Here is a 15,885-nt window from a genome sequence, read left to right as displayed (position 1 = left end):
AGTATTTTGAAGGGCATGAAAAGTTAATAATTTGAAGTTGTCTTGGGGCATAGTGTCAAAAAATACAACCCATCTCTTCCTACCCTTGGTCTAGTGCATTTGAGTTTATGATTTCTTACTCTCTCCAGAGATATCTAAACATCTGAGCTACTAGAGTGAAAGGGGAGAATTTGGCTCTTAGCACTTGTCTGGTTAAAAACACCTTAATCTATCATATCCCTGATTATGACACGCAGAAAAGAATAAAAAGCCTTGTTTGATTTCAGAGACATCATGTTATTTACTTCTTTTTAAAACACCCAAGATTTTTGCCACAATGCTGTAATAGGAGATCAGATTTGTTAGATACTCTAACTCTTCTCCATAAGTTTTCATGACATTAAACTATCATCTCCATGAAACTGAATCTTTAATTTTTAGATCTAGCCCTAAATATTTTTCTCGAGATTTAGTCTTTTATTCCCAACTGCCTGGTAGATACCATCTAGATACCTTGCTGATCCGTCGAACTCAATATGTCTAAAACTTAGCTCAATAATGTTTTGTCAAACCAATCCTGTAAGACTGGAGAAGTACAGTAAAGTGGTATAAATATTATTGTATTATATTTAAATAAGACTCAGTCACTCACTAACTGAATGGCCTTGGGAACATCACAACTCCCCTGGATCGTAGTCTTCTGATTTATAAAATTAGTGGGTGACCTTAAGGATTGCTTCCATTTTATGCCTTTGATCATATGATTCCTCTATTTCTAGAAAAGGCATCACTCTTCTCCCAGTTGCCAAGGCTATTGGGGAGGGGGGGAGTAAAAGTCTCTTCCTTCTCCCTTGCTTTCATCCGCCTTGTCCAATCTGTCACAAAGACATTCAACAACTCATTCCAATTAAACAGCTTCTGTGCTCAGAGAATTGTTCTCAGGCCCTTGGGAAGCCATACAGTTTTAACGTGACCCAGCCTCTGCTGATATTCTCTCTGTAATGTCTCTCTCATCCATTCCTTCCACCTCATTCCCACTGTCACCACTGTCTAGTTTAGACCTTGATGACTTCATTGTGGGGCACACAGTCTCTTAAATGATCTCTCTGCCAGTATTCAAGCTAATCTAGTCTAACTTGCTCACCGCTCCTGCTGTTACTCTCCTTCTAAATACAGGGTCCTTGTCCCAACACTTGACTTGATCTGCCCCATCCTACTTTTCCCTTTCTAGCTTTACCTTGTATCAGTCTGCTAGTATTCCCATACAGCCCATGCTTACCTATTTTTGTTTATTCATTTTGTCTCTTTAATGTCTTTCTACTTTTGTCTCTATCTGTTCAAATTCCACCCATTCTTCAAGGGCCAGCTGGAATGCTGCCTCTTCCATAAAGCCTTCCTTGATGTCACCAATATAGCACTTCTCCCAAGTCCCATTATAATTTGTGTGGTCACGTTGTGAGGTAATGAATTTCAGTACATTGTCATTATTGCCATTTCATTGTAAACTGCTTGAGAACAGGGAGTATGTATTCTTATTGCCATTCCCTCACAGTTTCCAACGCAGTATTTTACATGTGATAGGAAGCCAATAAATATTTATTTAGTGAGTCAGTAAGAAAAGGAACGAATGATCGCACTTTATCTTTATGAAGAGATGTTGGTAATAAAAGCTTCCTTAGCTTATATTTCTGTATAGTGCTTTATATTTTATAAAAATGGTTTCCCTTACAACAACACTGGGACACAGGCAGTATAAGTATTATTTCCTTTATTTTATAAGGGATTATTTATTTAGGTTTGAAAGGGATTTTAAAAGGCCATCAAGCCAAACCCCTCATTTTATAGATGAAGAAAGTGAGGTAAGAAGGAAGGTAATGACTTGTTTAGGTTCCCATAGATAGGGAGTACCTGAGGGTAGCATTTAAGGCCAGGTTTTCCTACCTTTAAGTCAGGTGGGTGCTGAAGTCGGCTTCTTACTGGCCTTTGAGAGCTAATTGTTAAATTGTTAAAGAACATTTGTCATTTTTTAGTTGTTTTCAGCCCTGTCTGACTCTTCATGACCCCACCTGGGTTTTTTTTGGCAAAGATACTGGAGTGGTTTGCCATTCTCCAGCTCATTTTATAGATGAGGAAACTGAGGCCAACAGTGAGATGCCCAGAAACACAACTAGTAAGTATCTCAGGCCAGATTTGCACTCAGGTCTTCCTGACTCTAGGCCAAGTGCTCTACCCACTGTGCCACTGAGCTGCCCTATATGAACATTTACATCTCAAAAACTGGCAAATCCTGCAACTCAGGATTTGTCTTATCATTCTGTTCATTATCTAGAATTAACAAACTGATGAAGAAAATGTAAATAATGTGGATTCAAAGTATGTCACATCATATTTTTTCCCCCAGGGAGTCAGTTGCTAAACATTTACCAGAATATACCCGGGCTCCAAACTTTGTGTGCTATCCACTTTGCGAGACTGGTTAAGGGAAAGAGAAGTTCAAAAGTATTAGTGGCTTGCTGTAGGTCACACAGTGACTGGTGACATGATTCAAAATGAGGACATCTGACACCAAAACCAGGACTCTTGAGACTATACTACATTTTTAGGATTTAATTTAGTATTTTAAAGTTTGTTTCAATTTAATTCAATAACTATTGAATTTGGGAGAATATTAGTGTAAAGAGAAAAACTGAAGACTTTTTTTGCCCCCTCTTGCCCTGGAGTTTATAATTTAGCTCATGAGATTAGACAGACATGCACATAGATAGGATGCAGTTAATTCACAATATACAAATTAATCTCAGAAGGGGCCACAGACTCTAAATGGTATGGGAATTTGGAGAAGAGATAATGCCTCCAAGATGGTTCTCAACAATTAGAGAAAACTTCATGGAAGTAGTGGGGCTTGAGATGAAGTTGGAAGGATGAGTTAATAGGCAGTGTAGACAGAGCTCTTTCTCTATATATTTGTTACTTTCAAACAATCATTGTCAGGATCATTATTTATCTTTTTAATTTAAAAACACTATGATGAAAATCTGCCATTTTCTTCAATGCAATTTCCAAACTTCCAAAGTACCTTGTACATAGCAAGTGCATAATGAATACTCATTAACATCAATCTTCATGTAATTTCTTTTATTTTTGTTTTTTAGAATCTTTTGGAAACTTTTTCTTTGTTTGTCTCAGATCCCAATATATTTTCCAGGAACAGCTAGGGAGGCCTATGGTTCTAACTACCTGCCCTCTCTCCTCCTACTCTGATGCCAAATTCTGGGACCGCAACCTTCCTTAGGTGACAGAGACCTATTCAGCCTGTTCAGGAAACATCTGCCAAGGGTCTGGCTGTGTCAGTGATGTATCCTCCTCCAAACCCCAACCAAACTCTGGAGCTGTAAGGGTCCTGCTGCATGGTTCCTCTCCAACTTGTCGATCTGGATTTGCAGCTGAGAAAAAAGTACATTGGGTTTCACCAGTCACTTGGGGCCACCCTGTATTCACCCAGATGGCTGATCGATGACGCCATCCCATTGTCTGCTGGACAGTGGTTCAGCTGTTCTGTGCTTTTTAAGTAAAATAAATAAAGCCCTCATGTTTCTATAGTAATGACCGGACTGCTCCCTTTGCTCTCTGCCTGGTAGTCCCACCTGGGCCCATCAGCTCCCAGCTTAAGAAGGTTATGAATTCAGGCAAAACTAATTATTTGTACAGACCTGATCTAATGAATAGCTTTGAATAGAGGACTTCCTGGGGCTGGCTAAGGGAATTCTCCACCCTTGTAGTTTGATTACCAGCAAGATTCTGAAGGCAGGTTTTTTTGGGGTTTTTTTTTTTTTTAATTCTCATCTGCAGGAAAACTAGAGCAACTTTGGCTTTCCTTGGGGAGGGCTCTGAATATGTCTCACTTCCTGCAACCTTGACACTTAGAATCTGAGGCTTGGTAGATAAGAGCTCCATGTACTTAGCAAAGACCAGCTATTCTATTTCCCAGAGATCTCTAACATAGAGAAAATTTAGGGTTCCCCTTCTTGATTTCAGTACCTGCTCATTGATTCCATGCTACGCCCAGAGCTTGCTCTTCCTTTTTTCTTTCAGATTGAAGCATTTTCCTGTATTCGGGTCATGTTTTATTAGCCCAGGTCTCATTTGAACATTGAGCAGTTGAACAATGATAAACCTTTAAGGGCAGCTTGAGCCAGTCTCTGAATTAAAAAAAAAAAAAATTAAAAAGGCCGGTTCAAACCTTTCCCCTCACCTATACTAATGGTGTGACTTACTGAATAAGCTCTTAGATGCATCTAGGTGGCACAGACAAGAGACCTGAATTTAAATCTGGCCTCAGATACTTAGTAGCTGTGTGTCCCTGGGCAAATTGCTTAATGCCTATAATAATAGTGCCTGCCTCCCAGGGTGCTTGTAAGGAGAAAATGAGATAATGTTTGTAAAATGCTTAGCACTGTATCTAGCACACAGTAGGTGCTTAATAAATACTTGTTTCCTTCCTTTCCCACAACACCCTCATCCCCCACCCTCTGCTCTAAATGTCTAGAGCAGGTCCTGATCTACAATGGTAGAAGGAGTCAGTCAATGAGGAACAAGCATTTATTAAGTCAGTCAGATAGTCAACAAGCATTTATTAAGTGCCTACTATATTCCAGGCAATGTGCTAAGCTCTGGAGATTCAAGGGAAGGTGAAATAACGGGGAAGACAACATGAAAAGAACTATGTACAAACAAGGTACACAGACATACACACACACATATACACATATATAATATACAAACACATACACATATATATTCGGTATCTATTTTATCTATCATCTATCTTCTGAAATTGGAGATAATCAATAGAGGGAAGGCCTTACCAGAGATTGGGAAAGGCTATTTGAAGAAGGTAGGATTTTAGCTGAGACTCGAAGCCAGGAGACGAAAATAAGGAGGCAGTGGCACTGGGAACAACCAATGAAAATGCCTGAAGTTTAGAGATGAGGTGTCTAGTTTGATGAACTGGAAGGAAGCCTGGTGATCTCTAGATTACAGAGTACATATATGTGTGTATATGTATATACACATGTACATAACACACATGTACATACATACATATATACATAGCATATATGTGTGTACATGCACACATATGTTTAATGAGTAAGAAGATAGAAAGATAAGGTACCAGGTTACTAGTTATATAATAAGAGTTTAATAGATGTTTATTCATTCAGTAAAATGCAGTACACACAAATCTTTAGAAGAGATTTTCTGAATGTTCATCTACTAAGAAGGGAGAGGGACAGTATTTTTTTTCCGCTTTTGCTTTCCTTGGAGTAGGAGGAACAAAGGAGAGACATTTTACTCTTATTTGTGGTCTGGAAGGCATATTATTCTAAACAAGCCAGAGAGGGAATTGAGTGACTTTTTTGTTGTTAAGAGGAGATAGGGGTCACTACCTCTGATTTCATTGATGTAGAGAGCTTCCAGGTAGGGATACTTTTTATTTTTCAGTCACTGCAGATTGTCACTTATTGCTGAAATCTGCAGTCCTGGAGAATTATTTGGGACACACAGAATTAACATGATTTGTCCTGGGCCACACAGTATATGTCAGAAGCAGAATGTGAACTGGAGCCTTCTTGATCCTAGAGCCATTCTCTATCCATTGAGGTCAGGTTTACAGGGTAAAGGAATGATCTGTGTCTGGGGAGCCTGTTATGTTTGCATTTTTAAATACTTTGCAGTGAAACAAGGGAACTCTGGCTATTTCACATTGTTCCAAAGTGGAGGACAATTTGGTTTTCTTTGAAATTGAAATGAGCCAGTTGATCCCTGGCTGGAAAACCTCCAGTCTCTGGGTTCCACAGGGTGGGGAGACGAGTTATGTTAAATTTGGGGGAGCTGAATGCATTTGGCCTCTCTTTTACTTCCTTCCTCCATTCTGCATTTCTGAAGTTTTGTTTCTTTTTTGGTGTTCTCTTTCCAGTTTCGCATTCCACAGTGGGCTTGCGGAAATCTCTTTCGATTTTTGAAAGCAAAAACAAACTAAGGCACCAAAGATGCTGCCCCCCTGGTGGAAAATCAGTTGGAGATGAAAAAAGATCACAAAACTTATATGCTGTTTGGAAGACGTGTTTGTACACAGTCAACTGCCTAATCATAGAATTCCCTGAGTGAAAGCTGATAGAGAACAAGTTCCACATTTTCCTAAGGCTAACAGGAAAATACCTGTAGAACGTCTTTTCTCTGGGAAAGGTAGTACAAAGACTGAGACAACAGTAGTTCCTGAGGAAAAAGTGAAGCTGGTGACTACACAGCCCTCACTCACTTAAATCCAATTCACTTGCATGTCATAGCATCACCTTCATGGTATCATGGTCCTCTTTGACAATAAAGGACAAAAACCAACAGGAACATTTTTTAAATAGTGTTCTCACAAATTCTCCCAGATGTCTAAAGTATGCATTTAGCCCTCTTCTAAGGTAGGATATACAGTAATGATAATGGCTTTAATTCTTCAGAAAATTCACTGTGGGAGGTTGTATACTGATTCTAATTATATTGCCTATATTCTGGCTTACTACATGTATAACTACCTTGGGCAAATTACTCAGTCTTCCCAGACCTTAGCTTCCTCACCTGTAAATTGAAAGGGTTAGACTCTGACTCATGAGGTTTCTTTCAGCTTTAGGATCCTACTGCATCCTCCCTTGGAACTGCCTTCAGAAAGTCACTAAGTTGTTGATGCTCTATGATGCCCTATGACCCAGTGGTCCCGTCACTGAGTGTAAATCCCCAGAAAGTCAAAGACAGAAAGAAAAGTCTTATGTATAATAAAATATTTGGAGCAATACTTTTAATCCTGGGGGGGTAAAAAAAAATAAAAATTCAGCAACAAAGGGGATAACTATTGACTAGGGAGTACCTGAACAGAAATGTGATGAAATATTGTTGTACCATTAAGAAATAGATATGAGGAATTCAGAGAATTATTGAAATTATTGAAAGACATATAAACTGATGCAGAGCTAAGTAAAGAGGATGATATTCACAAAGACCACAATAACGTGAATGGAAATTACTCTAAAAGGCAGCTAAATTCTGACTAATTCTTGACTCAGAAGAATAGGGGGTGGAACACTATTCTTTCCGATCAGTTGGGAAGTGGGGAAGGCTATAATATCTCACGTTGTCAGACCTAGTTCTTTTGCTAATTTGGGTTAATGGTTTTCTGTTGTTAGTGGAGGGTGTCATGAGGTTGGGGATATATTGGGAAATCACTTTGACATAAAAAAAATCAGTAAAGATTTAAAAAATTGAAATGAAATAAAGGACTACCTTCAGAATCAGCTGAGGAACTGTACAAGAAAACCAATCTCATCACTTTATTGCATGATTTTGATAATAAAAAAAACATTAAATGAATAGATATCTATTAATCACTTGTGAAATATACAAGGTTTTACTATGCAAAAGAGATAGTACAAAGATAGAAAAGATTTAGTTCCTGCTCTCAAATGGCTTATTTTTTAGCCATAGAAGTTACCCAGGTCTATTGCCTACTAGATTTACTAGATGTGACTCCAAACATCTTTTGACTTTCCAGCATTCAAGACCAGTTTAAAAAGTGAAAGTCTTGATACAAAGGTATTTAAAAGAATGCTCCAAAAGAGAAGATCTAGAAGTGGTTTGAGTAGTGACAGCACATTGGAAATAGTGAATGGTCTCCCCAATGAATTACTTTGAAGGAACTAATGTACATTTTATAAATTTGGGTATGTTTGTTAAAATGTTTAAAGAATGAATAAAGATGAAAAGAAGATTCTGCATGTAAATACAGCTTTTCTAAATTAACTTGTATAAATAATTATCCAAATAATATTTCAAGATTGGAAATGAACAGAAAATAAAGCCAGGGACACTAACACTATTTCTTAGATAAGGTTAATCAGTACAAAAGAGCAGATAGAAAGAGGAGGTCAAAAAAGCCTGGAAGATACCACAACCAGCCAACTTTACTGTTTTGCCAAGCAGAGAGAAGAGAGCAACACTGGTTTCTAGAGCAAACTTTTTGGGAAAAAACTTTACAGATATGAATAATGCCTCCTCACAAAACATCTGTAAGTTGAGGGGGAAAAAGACTAAGAAAGCTTGGTATGAGACATAAAAAAAGCATTTTCAGATGAAAGTAGGTGAATAAAAAGAAGTTTAACAGAATGGATCCATTGGGATTTCTGTTAAAAGCTATACTGAATTTATTGTTTCGTCTTTTAATTAAGCCAGATTTTCTGTGACCCCATTTGGGGTTTTCATGGCAAAGTTACTGGAGTGGTTTGCCATTTCTTTCTCCAGCTCATTTTACAGATGAGGAAACTGAGGCAAACAGGATTAAGTGACTTGCCCAGGGTCACACGGCTAGCATGTATCTGAGACTAAATTTGATTTCAGGTCCTCCTGGTTCCAGGACTGGTGCTCTATCCACTGTACCACCTAGCTGACTCTAGCAAGTATCAAATAAAATGAGTTAAACAGAAAAAAGAGGATTGTATATGAAAATGTAATTTCTTATTAGAGTGGGCTTTTCCTTTTAAGCATATAATAAATTCTACATACACATTCAAAGCTGTCCTGTTTGTCTCTTTCCTTCTGGCCTTCTATTTCCTTTTGTATATTAAAAAATGCTTTAACACTTCTCTTTTCTTTCTTTCCTCTTTCTTTTGCTAACTGTATTAATAACCCTTCTCTCCCTCCTACTTCTCCCTCCTCACTCCCATTTAAAAGAGAAAAAAAAACCTTGTTAAAACAAATTCCTCCCCACTGATCATGTCTGAAAAAGTTCATCTCATCTTTATTTCTATGTGTTAGGTAGGCATCATCCTGAATCATTACTGGTGAATACAATTAGAGTTCATAAGTCTTTCAAAGTAGACTTTCTTTCTAATTATATTATTATTATATACATTTCTTCTGTTTCTGTTCAATTTACTTAATATAAATTAATCCAAGTCTGAAACCATCCTTTTCATCATTTTTGACAGCAGAGTTCATATACCATAACCCTTTTCTCAATTAATAGACACTCTCTTAGTTTCTAGCTTTTTTATTTTTTAACAGCAAATAGAGCTGTTAGAAATATTTTTGTCCATATGACTCATCTCTCCTCTTTCTTTGATCTTCTTGAGGGCATAGACCTAGTAGTAGTGCTACTGCTGGGTCAAAGGGTATCCACATTTTAGTGACATTTTGGGCATGGTACCAAATCACTTTCCTAAATGGAAAATGCCAATACATAGCTCCACCAACAATTTCTCAGTATGCTTGTTTTCCCAAAGTCCCAATAACAACTGTCATTGTCATTGTCATCTTTGCTGAACTGATAGGAGTGAGATGGTGTTGTTTTCATTTGCAGTTCTCTTATTATTAGTTATCAAGATAATTTCTTCACATGGTTGTTGATAACTGGGATTTCTTATATTAAGAACTTATTGTCCATATCCTTTGATCTCCGCTGAAATTTTTGCAGTGATATGTTCTCATTAGTGATGGTAGTAAAGCATTTTAACATTTCACATTTTAACTCTAACAACTCAGTACCATGTGTACTAGTTGAGGAAGTGAGGTCAGAAAAAAATGCCTCAACTGGATCAAATTTGTACAGAGGAAATCCATGCCGAATGTAACTCAATTTCAATGGCCCTTAGGGATCAGTTTCCAAGATAACTCAGAAAAGTGGTAACTCCCCTTCCTTCTCCCCTCACCCCCAACTTGCAAAAGGGCCAATCAGGAAGTCATTAGCAATACTCCTTTCCATGAAATCCTTTTGAGAATGATTTACACATGTATCAAGAATATCACGGATAAAAATATGAGAAGGTAACAGGAAGAGTTGTATTTTATTTTATTCTTAACAGTAGACTATATCTTGATAATCACGTAACTGGTTGGTTGTCATTTGTTCTCAAAGAGGTTCAAAATGACATCATCATGTTAGGGTTAAGTTACAGTGTGCTCTATTGGGGCTGATCAGACCAATATGAGCTTGGAATTTTCTACCATAAGTCAGGCTCAAAAAATCCATAGGAATACAAGTGAAGAAAAGGTGAAAAGACTAAGAATTCCTTCGAGTTGATTTTAAAAGTAATCTGAATTTGAAAAAAATGTGGCCTTGAAGGGTCTTCTGAAGGTATATTTCATGAATATTTTACAATTGTACCTGATTTTATGAGGGTTTAAACTGTGAAGATAATTTTGTGGATAACTATGTCCAACTATCTTAGGTATCGATCTAAAGGGAGGGTCATAGGATCATAGATTTTGAATTCAAATGGTTCTTGAGTGATCACCATTGTCAATCCATTTATTTATTTTTTTATATTATCTTTTAATTTTTTTAATTTTTAATTTTTAAATATTTTTATTATTTTATATTATTTTTTTAATGAAGAAACTGGTGGTCAGAGAAATTTGATGACCTGCTCAATGTCACATAGCTAGTGTCTTAAGAGAGATTCAAACATAGCTCTTTCTGACTCCAAGTCTAGCACCCTATTCATTGCCCCCATGAGGAAGCAAACAGGGAGATATGTACATGTTAATCTGCTTTTGTGAATGTTATGGAGAATGTCTTATGTGGAGTAAAGATGTAAGAGTGATTTTCTGTTTGTGGCATGGTAACTTTTTACTGACTGCATTAGACCTTCACAAGGTTTCTTCAAGGTCCTCTATGGCATTCAAAGCAAAAGTGCCTAAGTTCCCAAAACAGAAAAACAAAATAGATGAATAATCTATTTTGCCAAAATTGTGACTCACAACTGATGTAGTGGTTCATTGAATGAGTTCAAAATATATCTATTTTGGGACATAAACATTAATCAGGTCCATAAATGAGTGGTAGAGGAAGATTTGGTTATGTTGCAATTTGGAAACAGCACAGCAAATGATTACAAACTTCTCTTCAAAAGCCCTACTTTTTAACCCTTATCTTTTTTTTTTTAGTGAGGCTGTGTGACCACAAATAGTGCCTTCATCTGCATGTGATATAAAATATAAAGGAAAAACTATAAGGTAAGTATAAGTAGGATGTACCTTATTACCTATTAGTGAACAGTGATGTAAAAGCCATCTTCAAAGTTGTAAAATGAATGAGAAATAATAGATTGACTACCCAAGTCCTGCCTTAGTATCCACAAAAACATAGAAAACCAAACAAACAGCTTACATTTTTTTTGGATTACTCATGCAATCCTTCTGAATTTAGTGATGAAGGATATTCTACAGAATTCCGTTTGGAGAAATGGATAGACCCTCGAAAAGTATGACTTCCCAAAGTTCATACAGCAGCCTGCTCATTTAACTGAATGGAGAATTCAGAGTTCTTGATTCCCATTAAGGAACATTGTTCCTTACATTTTCTTTCTTTATCCTTAATCTGCACACAGAGTTCACTAACTTTTATTGTCTTCCAGATTTACCCTGATGGTCTTTGTAAAGAATCATAAAGTAGCAAAGAATCTTTGATATCATCTTGACCAGTCTCCTACTCCCATGTATGATACCCTATGTGAACAGAGAGGCTTAAAAAGGCCAAGTCTCCCACTGTATCTAGGGCCATCTCCAGTGGTCCTAATCTATATCTCACCACTGGACCAGATGACTATGGAGGAGAAAGTGAGGCTGGTGACTTTGCAGGGCCCTCCCTCACTTAGATCCAATTCATTTGCCTCTCATGGCATCACCTCCCTGAGAATGAAGGACAAACACCAACAACAACCTCCATGTGGGAATACCCTCTAAAGAATACCCTCTAAATTCAAATAGAAATAGGGGTCACTAAAACATACATAAGGATCCCTGTGGGCCACATATTGACTTAGTTGTGCAATGTAGTATTGTCTACGTTTTATTGTTTTTTAATTTATTTTGTCAACTGTTTCCCAGTTAAATTTTAATCTGATTGGGACACACTCAGGAATGGTGCAGGCCACATGAGCCACATGTTTGATATGTCTTCCCTAAAAGTTCCCTAAGAAAAACTCACCCAGTGTTGGCTCGAATATTCCCAGTCACAGAGAGCTCACTACTTTATTAGAAAGTCCATTATAGTTTGGGATAGTTTTAATTATAGATGATAGATAGATAGATAGATAGACAGATGATAGATGGAAAGAAAGAAGAGAGAGAGAAAGATAGAGAGATATCAAATTGTTCTTTATTTTGTGCTACAATGTTCCTTACTATAAACTTTTACAGAGAATTCTCTGTGTGATTCCTTCTTAAACAAACCAGCTCTCTGAATCTTGACTCCTGTCAGTACTGTGCCCCTGCACCCCCAGCTAATTTGGGGTTTTATGGAATGATTGAATTTGTCCAGGTTAGAATCAAAGGATAACAAATTTAGAGCCAGAAGGGACCTTAGAGACCAGCTAGTCTAGTCTCTGTATTTTATAGATGAAGAAGCTGAAGTTCATAAAGACATAGTGACTTGCCCAGGAAAGCACAGCTCTGCCACAGAGATGGTATTTGAACTAGGACTCTCTGTGTCCAAATACATTGTTCTTTCCATGGTACATTGATGCCCATCTAGACTTTTAAGCAGTCAGGAGGGCTGTTGATTGCCATATTGGATTCCACTCATCTTACTACCAAATCACACAACCTACATAAATATTTAATGAATATTACATACATACATATATGTATCTGTGTGTATACATGTTGTATATGTGTATGCGTGCATGTATACACAAATTTATAGTCTTATCCTTCTCTACCACAAATTAGGGAGAGCACTGAAAAATTTTGACATGCAAGTTTTTCAGATTATCTCAAAAAATTAGAATAATTTGACCTACCACCAAGGTTCGCCTAAAGTTTAGATTGCAAGTTATGCATGCCTTCTCAATCTGGGCAATTTTTGTCCATATTGTTTGATGATGGCGATGATGATAATGAGCTCAAGTCGTAAGGCAACGGCAGTAATGAGATTCAGACACTCCAGAGGAACTCCCACCCCTCCCTGGCAGAGAATCAAAGTCCAAATTTCATAAGTGTGTTTTATCTTGCCCATCAGCTCCCGTAAACTGATTCCAAGGGGCAATCCCAGTCATTGTACCTTCTTTTCTAAGGAAAGGCACAGTCTCAGGAGTACTAGCCCTTTGACCTGCTGGTCAGACTAGGCATTACTCACCCTATCACCAGCCTCACTGACCCTGGCCCACTGCCGATCTGGGAGCTCTGGAGCCTGGGACAGCAGTGCTGCCATATGAGTAAGACAGGATGCTCGTTGGAATGAGGGGCAGGGGTGGAGAGGGATGGAGAGAGGGGATGATGCAAAAGGGCTTGATGCAACCCAGAACAAACAATTATCCTATCCTTGGCTTGTGCTCTAAAGGAAATGTGGATGCACTCAGTGATGAAGGATGGAGAGAACGACCAGATGTAAGGGAAGACAGCGGTTTGATTGCTGGTGTCTGAAGTCATGATCTTGCTAAACCAAACGACAGAGTATGCCTCAGGGGTGATAGAAGGAGTCTCACCTAAACTGCTGATGGACTCAGCCTCTCCCATTGACACAATGATAACCTCAGGCTTACTCTTTCAGAAACAGTTCCAGGCTCACAGGAAACTAGCTCATACCTATTGTGAGCAAGTTGTAGAAAGGGGATACCAGACAATCAAAGAGAAAGAAATTCTTGCTTTGTCTCAAACACCAAACTGACTGGGAGCTATACCTAACTATAAGAATCTCTTTGACCCCTCTAAAAATAGTTCAAAGTCTATAAAGAGAGATACCAGAGTTGGGGTTTTTTCCTCAGTTCAATTATAGTGAACCCCAATGGCGCAAGTACTGGATTTGGAGAGACATGGGTTATTTCTGATTTCTCATTTCTGATATTCATTAACTATATGACTTGGACAAAGGCATCTAACCTCCCTGCACCTCAGCTCTAAATCAGAGATAGTAATGTCTGTAGGACCTGATCCCCAAGGTTACTGTGAGGATCAAATGAGGTCATGGCAAGTCAAATTAGGTCATTAAATGCTTGACAGACTTTAAAATGCTCTATAAATGCCAAGCCTTATCATAGCTTTTTATGAAACGGTTGTTAGTATCCTTCTTCTCCCTACGAAATTACTTTGTACTTAGTTTATATCCATTCTGAATTAGCTTATTTGTATATGAGAGGCAAGATGGCTGTTGGGGATAGAGGGCTGACCTTGAAGTCAGGAAGTCCAGGGTTCAAGTCCTATCTCTGACCCATATTGAGAGTGTGACCTTGTACAAGTCACTTAACTTCTGTGCTCTCTAGACAATCTTCCAAGACATAGATTCCTATGGATAGATTTCAGGAAGACTGTGAAATTGGGTGGGGAAAACTTGGGTCTTTATTTTTACTAACCTTGAACTGAAATTTACCATTTCCTTCAGTTATGAACACAGGAACAGAGTTTTATTCTAAGAAGATACATATATTTCACCAGACCGCTTCCAAAGAGATCTAATGCATGCAAGCTGCCCAAAGAATGCCAACTTGATTTGGTAGAGAAAACTCCTGGCACTAGTTAAATCACAGGTCCAGTTTCTATTCTCTTATCTGTGTCCATTTGTAGGATATAAATTCCTTGAGGATGGTAATTACTTTGTTTTTGTATCCCATTAGCTAGCCCAGGGCCTGATACATAGTAGAAGCTTAATAACTGCCTATTTCATGAATGAATAAATAGGTGTTTCTTATGCAAACTTGACTTAAAAGAAGAAATTCCTAAATGGGCTTATTTGATTTTCTCTTCTGTTTCATAGCTCCGGGAGATGCTTGTCTCAGATGGAAGGAGACACAGGGGGAGTTTGTAATCACAGTCTCCCTCGACCTTCCATGTGATTCAAGGCACAGCCCTCTGTCTGAAATAATAAACATCTTGGAGCAGCCACAATCTCAATTCCTGACAGGATCTGCAGTGGGAGAGATCAAACGTCAGAAAAAGCCAGCCAGGGCGGGTGCCTGTTTTAACAAGCAGTTTATTCCAGCTGTTTGGGCCTTGAAAGTCCATCTCTAACAGCTGGGACTTGGTGGCTTTAACAATATCCCCTTCTTAGAAAAGTTCAAAGTATTTAGTAGACATTGCCTCACGAGCAAAATCAGATTCTCAGCCTCTCAGTTGTGAAGGACCTTAGAGGGCACCTGGTCAAGCTTATGAGTGAGGAGGAATTCCCACTGCAAAATTGCTGGCAAATGGTCATCCAGTTTCCCTCAAACACCTGTAATGATAGGAAACTCACTACTTTCAGAGAAGCCCCCTTCACTTTCCCCTGGTTCTAATTGTTACGAATCCTTCCCCCTACCCCGCCCCCCATTTAACCAGAATCCTCCTCCACATATCTCCATATGCTCCTCATTCTGCTACATGAGGATGGGTTTGTTGCCGTTTAGCTGTTTTAGAGTTGTGTTCAACTCTTTGTGACACCATTTTGGGGTTTTCTTGGCAGAGATACTGGAGTGGTTTGCTATTTCCTTCTCCAATTCATTTTATAGATGAGGAAAGTAAGGCAAACAGGGTTAAGTGATTTGCTCAGGGTCACACAGTTAGTAAGTGTCTGAGGCTGGATTTGAACTCAGGAAATGAGTCTTCATTTGGTGCTTTATCTGCCATGCCACCTAGCTGCCCCTGAGGATGAACAGAATAAGTCTAATCCCTCTACCACATAACAGAACTGCAGATACTTGAAGACAGCTATTACGCCCCATCTCTCCCCCAAGTCTTCTCTTTGCCAGGCCAAATGTAGTAGTGGTAGTGGTGGTGGTGGTGGTGGTAGTAGTAGTAGTAAACAATTATAAGCATTTATATGCCACTTTAAAGTCTGTAAATAACTTTACAAATATCATGTCGTTTTATCTTCACAAGTACCTTGGATGGGAG

The sequence above is a fragment of the Notamacropus eugenii genome, chromosome 5 (genome assembly GCF_028372415.1).
Source record: "Notamacropus eugenii isolate mMacEug1 chromosome 5, mMacEug1.pri_v2, whole genome shotgun sequence".
NCBI lineage: Eukaryota > Metazoa > Chordata > Mammalia > Diprotodontia > Macropodidae > Notamacropus > Notamacropus eugenii.
The sequence above is the reverse complement of the archived record's forward strand: the minus strand, read 5'-3'. Positions refer to the sequence as shown.